The sequence below is a fragment of the Triticum aestivum genome, chromosome 4B, assembly GCF_018294505.1.
Source record: "Triticum aestivum cultivar Chinese Spring chromosome 4B, IWGSC CS RefSeq v2.1, whole genome shotgun sequence".
NCBI lineage: Eukaryota > Viridiplantae > Streptophyta > Magnoliopsida > Poales > Poaceae > Triticum > Triticum aestivum.
In genome coordinates, this window is record NC_057804.1 from 446,755,662 (window position 1) to 446,763,511 (window position 7,850).

The following is a 7,850-nucleotide window of genomic DNA, read 5'->3' on the forward strand; positions in this document are numbered from 1 at the left end:
CCGGGGTCCTCCTTCCACTGTGTGGGCGTTATCAGCCTCTGGCACCATGGAGTCCAAGCACCCAAACGCTGCACTCCAGAAAAATACACGTCCTATTCTGCTTTCTTTCAACCTATATTCCATTTCGTTTCCAAAACAGCCATCTTCCAACGGTAGAATCACATCAGTAGCAGAGAACCAAGAAAGAGGCAACACAGCACGTGGGAAGTAGCCAGATCCTATACATTGCTACCGCCTGCACTGCTTTGTATGTATACGTGCCCGTGTATCTGTCGCATAAGTCATATAGCCATCTGGACACACTGAAGACGACATTGTCCAGCACCAGCAGGGAAGTAGAGTCTACGTGTTACCAGGTACTGCTGGTTTGGGAACAAAAAGTTTCCGTGTCCCTCCGAGCACGGAGGGGATTATTCACCTTTGCCATCCCCTTATTATCTCTCACTACCAATATCAACATCCTACTCTTCTCCGTCCTGTAGGCCCTGGTGATGTAGTGGCGAGAACAATACATATAGCTACGGCGTGGTGAGCTCTCCTCGGCTGCAATACCGTATCCGCACCTCCAGCACCGTGCCCCACCTCGTCCTCGTTGTTTTACAGCAATGCCGCCGTGGCGCCTGAAACACATTACAAAACGACCTGTAAATCGTATGTACCTAAAAGCCATGAAAACAACGAGCTAGATAGGGAGTTCTTACCCGTTTCCACTCGTTCTGGTTCATCTTGGGAGCGAACACCTTGACGGTGTGAACCGTGGAGGCGGCGCGGAAGCTGGCCTGGTCGCACTCCTTCTCCGACTTGGTGGCGTGCCTCGAGTACTCGCTCACGGTGCCCCGGCTGGTCTCATTCCGGACACGGCTGAGGAAGAACATGGCCGGCCGGTAGCACGGGGTGTCAGTGCTCATCAGGGGCCGGGTGTTGAACACGAATGGCCCGTTGGCCCAGCTCCGCCAGGTCTTGAACGTCTGCAGCGGCACCTCCAGCTCGTGCGGCGCCACGGCCCACGGGTAGAGCTGCACCGTGTAGCCCCACGCGATGGAGACGGACCAGGTGTAGCCCGGGCCGTGCTGGTAGCCGAAGGCCTGCTGCAGCAGGCGGGCCGAGTCGAACCGGGCCGCCCTCACCAGCGGCCGGACCGCGGCCAGCGGGGTGTGGCCGACGGGGCTGATGGGCTCGATGTGGTCCAGGTGGTGGAGCGAGACCACCGGCCCCACCGGGTGGGCCGCCAGCATCCCGTACGCGTCGCCCCGGATGTCCACCTGCATCATCCATCAAATCAATCACAAAAGCGCCGCGTTAAACAATCGTATCTTCTTGAGTGCTCATACAGTATTTTCTTTAATCATGAGATGAGTATTGAAATTTTGAAACGGGCGCCGATAGATTCCCGTGGGCATGGCCAGGTGGTGCTCCACGGAGAGGCAGTGAGAAAGGTGGGAGACAAAAGACGAGCCGGACTGCGACACGCGACAAAAGCAGGATCGACTGGTAGATCTGGGCAGGAGCGTACATGTGTCAGCAAACGCACAGGGTTCACCGGTTCAGAAAGTGAAAAACTGAAGGTAGTACTTGCGCGCAGTTAATCGTCCGTGCCGACCCCATGTCACGTCAAGCACGGCAGAAACATCCATCTCCACCACAAGTTTGCTCAGCGGATCACAGGCCGTTGTTGGCGCTGCACAACTACTACTGTCGGAGGGGTCGCACCGCATCGGCGGGGGTGCGCGCCAGGGATTCGGAAGGCGACAGACTTGGGCCACCATCTGCCGCGAGCGCGCGCGTCAACGACTTTGGGGCCAGAAATGGTGGTGGTGGTGCGGCAAAGCTTTCGCTCGGCGCCGTTAACCGTGCACTCGCCACCACCGCCGTTGCTGAACGAGGGTTCCCTCCGCCTCCGCCTCCGGCCTCCGGCCTCCGATATTTTCGGCAGCGGAGCCCAAAGCCATCCACGTACGTACGGCTGCGAGGACACCACCACATGCGCCGCAGCCAAGCACGGGCGCCAAAACATGTTTGGCCCCAGCTCAACCAACAAACAGGTGGTGGTGTGACCTTTTCGTCCCCCTCCCTTTATGCGGATGATGCAGCCATCTTCCTAGCTCCGATCAAAAAGGATGTTGACAATCTTGCTAATATTTTGAGAGGATTTGGCGAGGCCACGGGACTTTGCATCAACTTTCATAAGAGTTCGATGGTGCCCATTCGTTGCAATAATCTTGACTTGGATCATATCACTCAAAATCTGCCGGCAACTAGGGCTTCTTTCCCCTTGAGGTACTTGGGGCTCCCCCTCTTTGTTTGGAAGCTAAGATTAGTGGATCTTCAATTTCTTGTGGACAAGGTTGCATCCAAGTTGACAACGTATGAGGGCCAAAACATCACCACCATTGGACGCACGGCCCTTGTCAAGTTTGTTCTCACTTCCCAAGTGATCTACTTCATCACACCGTTGATCATCCCACCAAGTATCCTCTTCAAAGTCAACCAGCTCGAGAGATCTTTCCTATGGTCCGGCTCGGACAAGACGACGGGGCGAAATGCAAGGTGAATTGGGAAATTGTCTGTAGGCCAGTTGAGTATGGGGGGCTTGGGGTACTCAACATGAAAAAGTTCGCGCGTGCTCTGCGGCTGCGGTGGCCTTGGTATGAATGGAAGGAGCCCACCAAGTTGTGGGTGGGGATGGGCAACCCGTGCAATGAGGACCTTAACTTTTTCTATGCGTCTACCACTATCACCGTGGGCAATGGTGCGAAGACACCTTTTTGGGAATCACCTTGGCTTCTTGGGCGCAAGCCGAAGAACATTGCGCCACTAATATTCGAAGTCTCCTCGTGAAAGAAGTGGAAAGTGCGCGAGGCCATCAAGCACAACGCGTGGATGCTCAAGATCAAGCCTCCAACCATTATTTCTGTTGAGTTCATCACACAATTTTTCACCCTTTGGATGCTATTGGATGAGGTGCATCTTGATGCCCTCGCCGAGGACGATATTTTATGGAAACACACGACTAGTGGGCACTACTCGGCGGCCTCGGCATATAAGGCGCAATTCATAGGGATGGTATTTTCACCCATGGACCAAATGGTTTGGAAGGTCTGGGGTCCCCCCAAAATAAAGTTCTTTGCTTGGTTGGCACTTCAAGATAGAATTTGGACCGCAGACAGATTAGCCAAGAGAGGATGGCCAAATTGTAGTTTGTGTCCACTTTGCAAGAGGGTGCAAGAAAGCGGGTCACACCTATTCTTCAAGTGCCGCTATACTCTAAGGCTGTGGGCGTTGGTCATTGAAAAATTTCACATCTTCGGGTTGGACACCTCTTCATGGCGCTTGTTGGACTCCGTCAACGCTTGGTGGACAAGCACTTGTGACGCCGGCACGCCAAACCGTCAAGCCAAAGCCTCCCTCCCCATGCTTGTGACATGGACAATTTGGAATGAGCGAAATGCAAGAGTGTTTAGGTTTAAAAGCGCTCCACCGACTATCTTGCTTAACACCATCTCGACCGAGGCCAACCTTTGGGTCACCGCCGGTGCAAAAAAATTAGGGTCTTTCATATCGCGAGAGTAATAATCCATGTGGTGTCGTGGGTGATTTGTAACAAACTCTATTCTCTCTTATTTAATGGATGAGGCAAAGCCGTTTCAAAAAAAAAAATTTGCATCTTTCGGCCACAGTTTTTACAGCACCCGCCCGCCCGCCGTGTGGCACATGCAAGCGAGTATGAAAAGGCGGTGCAGTGTGGTGCCCGGCAAAGGAAAAGCGACGGGGGCTGTCGTTTTGGTTGGGGTGGTGGTTCGCTAGCTACTAGCAGGTCGAGTCCTCCTCAAGTCGCCTGTGAACACTTGTCCTGCTAAGATGCCCGCGCCACATGGTGGGACACAGAGCTGTCGCTCCAGCTCCATCTCCAGGTCCATAGACCAGCTCCGGCCGGCTTGGCCCCCGCGCCTCCACGCTGGAATTGTACCTTCGAATTGTCCGTGGCTTCCGCGACGGCCACACAGTCGCTTCCATTGATTTCCATGAAAGGCCCGTCGGGCAAGCGTTCGTCTTTGTGGCAACTGGCGGGTGCTTTTGTGCTTGCCCTTGATTAAACGGAAAGATTCTACCAAAAGTTAGGAGATCTTCTGCTGCCATGTTTCGTTTTGGCATAGGCGAAGAGGCGGTGAAAAGTTGGTCAAAAAGGTTTGATTCCAGCGGCCTATGCAGAGAAACCTAGTGCAAAAGGCAACCTCCTATACTGAGCTGAAATTTGGAATAGTCAGCCCAAGTTGCAGAATTGGCGGTTTTTGTTCCCAAGCTGTTTTCGGAAACACGTTTGGATTGCTTAGGAACAAAAGGAAATTCAGGTTTTTGGAGGCGGTTTTTCCGAAAACATAATAATTTAAAAAGGGTTTTGATTCAAACATACTAGCACCGAACATGACGATTATTTTATTTTTAGTAGTAAAAAAGTAACGAACTTTGGCAGCGTGCGTGGGGATGCTCACCTGGTGGAACCCGGGCTCGCGGGTGAGCGGGACGCCGAGCTCGCTGAGGCAGGCCTGCACGCGCTGATCGCTGCCGTAGAACTGCGAGTAGCGGTCCAGGCAGCCGTCGATGGCCTTGGCGAGCTCCGCTCCACGCTCTCCGACGCCGCCCCCACGTAGTACATCTCCTCGTCGTCGTACTTGCGCAGCACGGCCACCAGGTTCTCCGGGAAGAACACCGTGTCGTCGTCGCCCATCACGAACCACCGCGGCGCCTCCTCCTGCCCGGTGCCGTTCGCCAGCTCCGCGGAGACGGCCAGGAACGAGTCCGCGACGATCCTCGCCATCCGCGAGGCCGACGCCCGGTTCCCGAACCGGGACGCGTCCGCCGAGACGCGGTACGGCGGGCACGTCGTCGCCGGCCACGCGCCCGCGGGCTGCTCGTCCAGCCAGACGTGGCCGCGCATCGCCTCGGGCCGCCACCAGAGCTCCGCGTAGCCGCGGCGCTGGTCCCACGTGCGCGCCGAGGCGCCGATGCCGAACACGATGTGCGACAGCGTGGTGGGCGCGCGGCCGCCGCCGGCGGCGGCGGCGGGCCCGTCAGCCGCGGCGTCCTCGTCGGCCGGGAACTCGCCCAGGGAGCCCCCGCAACCCTGGCAGCTCCACCAGCGGTAGACCCCGCCCGCGCCGTCGTCCGGGAAGAAGGCGACGTAGGCGAGGAAGGCCAGCGTGGCCGCGATCAGCATGGACAGCGACGCCGCCACGCAGCGGCGGCGCTGGTCGCCGCCCTCCACGGCCTTCCATTTGGGGGGCTGCATCTGCCGATCTTGCCAAGACCACCACCACCACCACCTTTCCCGGACGACGGTTTCACGGGGCGGGGGGATCTGGCGGCGCGGGGCGGGGGGACGGCGAGACTGGAGGCCGTATCCCGAAGGGAAATCAAACAATTATGAGAGGAGAGATGGCTCGTGGGGAGGGCGCCAGGGAGGCGCACCTTTTGCGAGCCCCTCTCCTCGCTCTCGGAGACGGAGGAATAATTTATCGGAGATGGTAAGTAGCAAGAGGAATTTGCTTCTTTTGCGCGCGCTTTGGTACGGGACAAGACAACTATGCGCCTGGTGCCTACGCTATCTTCGTATCATGGGCGCATTTGTACTATTTTGTACTATTTGCTTCTTTCTGTCTATCGGCCTCCTCCCGCCGGGCGCTCTCGCCTTGAGAAGAGAAGAAGGGGATTCCGGTGTGTGTGTGTGTCGTGGCCGAATTTCGTGTTTTGACCCTTTTTAGAAAGTATTTTAGGATCTGGTCTTGGTTTAAATTTTTTTTCGAGATTTGACCCTTTTACCTACCGCCAGGGCATCTGGTGGTAGGGTTAGATAGCCTACCGCCAGGTCCCATGGAGGTAGGAAACTTATCCACGTCAGCACGCGGAGACGGCGTCGTCCCCCTCCGTCGCACCCTACCGTCATGGGCCCTGGCGGTAGGATGTCTAACCTTACCGCCAGGGGCCCTGGCGGTAGGGTGCGGGGCAGTTATTTCGCCCGAGACCGCGCCCCTTCCCTTCTCCCCACCCCTCCCCTCCCCCAAGTCGGCAGTTTCTCCTTTCTTTCTCCCCCAAGTCGCCCCTCTCTCCCTCTCTCATCTCCTCCACTCCCCCCCTTGGATCTTCACCGATTCTTCACCGTTTTGGCGGATCGAGATGGCCCCGAGGAGAGAACCGTAAGCTCCTCCGATCCCTCCAATGTTTTTGCAAACTTGCTACCGATTCGACGCATTATTTGCTTGAAATCCCTCATGTTTTTGAACTTAGATTGATTTTTTTCACCTAAGATTGATTGTAGTTGTAGTTCTTAGTTCTTTAGTAAGTAGTGGTATTGGATATGTACTCTAATCAATAGTTCATATGTTAGTGTGAAGATGAACCCTAGTTCATAATTTTTTTTGTTAAAAAAATTATGATGTATTGTTGATAAAGGGATGAACCCTAGTTTGATGATGCATGTTGATATGATGATATGCTCTAGTGTGAAGATGAACCCTAGTTTGATGATGCATGTTGATATGATGATATGAAGATATTGTTTGGAAAATTTTGTTTAAAAATATGAAGCTATGATGTATGTTGGAGGTTTTTTTATATGATGCATGTTGATATGATTTGATCCATCATGTGTAGTAGATGTTGTTGGAGGAATATGCTTAAAATTTGATCTTGATATGATTTGAGTTCATTGTTTGTTTATGTATGCTTATGCTTATGGTGCTTTTGTTTATGAAACTCTATTAAGGCGGCCACCTCTTGCGGACAACATCGGCCCACGGTACTGCATGCTGGACTAGGCATTCGACAAGGGTCATCGTGCCCGTTTCATAGAGAACGGAGAGGTAAGTGATATGAAAGAAATTTTGATCAAAGTTCTCGGATTGATGAAAATGATTTCCTAACTTTTTGGCGTTCACTTTTTAACAGACGCTCCAGCCACTGCGCATGAGGGGTCACGGGGTTCATGGGCATATGGACTACGACGAGCGCTACGCGCCGTTCTTCAAGAGAGCCCGTCTGTTGGGTTTCGTGCTGCAGTTCAAGCGTCAGCCGCCGACGCTTGTCCACGCGGCTCTCACAGCTCTGATTGACCGTTGGAGACCGGAGACCCATTCTTTCCATCTGCCATGCGGGGAGATGACGGTGACTGAGGGAGTCCCGGATTAGGGGGTGTCTGGATAGCCGGAGTACCATCATCGGCCGAACTATCATCGGCCGGACTATCATCATCAACCGGACTCCAAGACTATGAGGATACAAGATTGAAGACTTCGTCCCGTGTCCGGATGGGACTTTCCTTGGCGTGGAAGGCAAGCTTGGCGATACGGATATGTAGATCTCCTACCATTGTAACCGACTCTATGTAACCCTAGCCCTCTCTGGTGTCTATATAAACCGGATGGCTCTAGTCCGTAGGACACAACAACAACCATTACAATCATACCATAGGCTAGCTTCTAGGGTTTAGCCTCCTTGATCTCGTGGTAGATCCACTCTTGTAAACATCCACAATATCAATATCAATCAAGCAGGACGTAGGGTTTTACCTCCATCAAGAGGGCCCGGACCTGGGTAAAACATCGTGTCCCTTGTCTCCTGTTACCATCCGCCTAGACGCACAGTTCGGGACCCCCTACCCGAGATCCGCCGGTTTTGACACCGACATTGGTGCTTTCATTGAGAGTTCCTATGTGCCGTCACCGATAGGAAGGATGCCTCCTCCCGTCTTCAAGGACGGTATTTTCGCCAAAGGAGCCTTGGCCCCCGGCCAAACTATCCGGCTAGGTGGTTTTCTTATGACCGCCTGTCCGGCCACCGCTTCGACAATGACCTCT

The 7,850-nt window shown here is 54.2% G+C and overlaps 1 pseudogene across 1 annotated transcript; it reads right to left on the reverse strand.

Moving 5' to 3' along the window:
- Positions 1–98: 98 nt before the first annotated feature.
- On the reverse strand, positions 99–5,627 carry LOC123092621 (uncharacterized; annotated as a pseudogene). The gene is made up of 3 exons (XR_006444779.1): positions 4,491–5,627; positions 702–1,262; positions 99–620 (listed from the first exon to the last, which is right to left on the reverse strand). The product of XR_006444779.1 is annotated as an uncharacterized protein (transcript).
- Between the last annotated feature and the right edge of the window lie 2,223 nt (positions 5,628–7,850).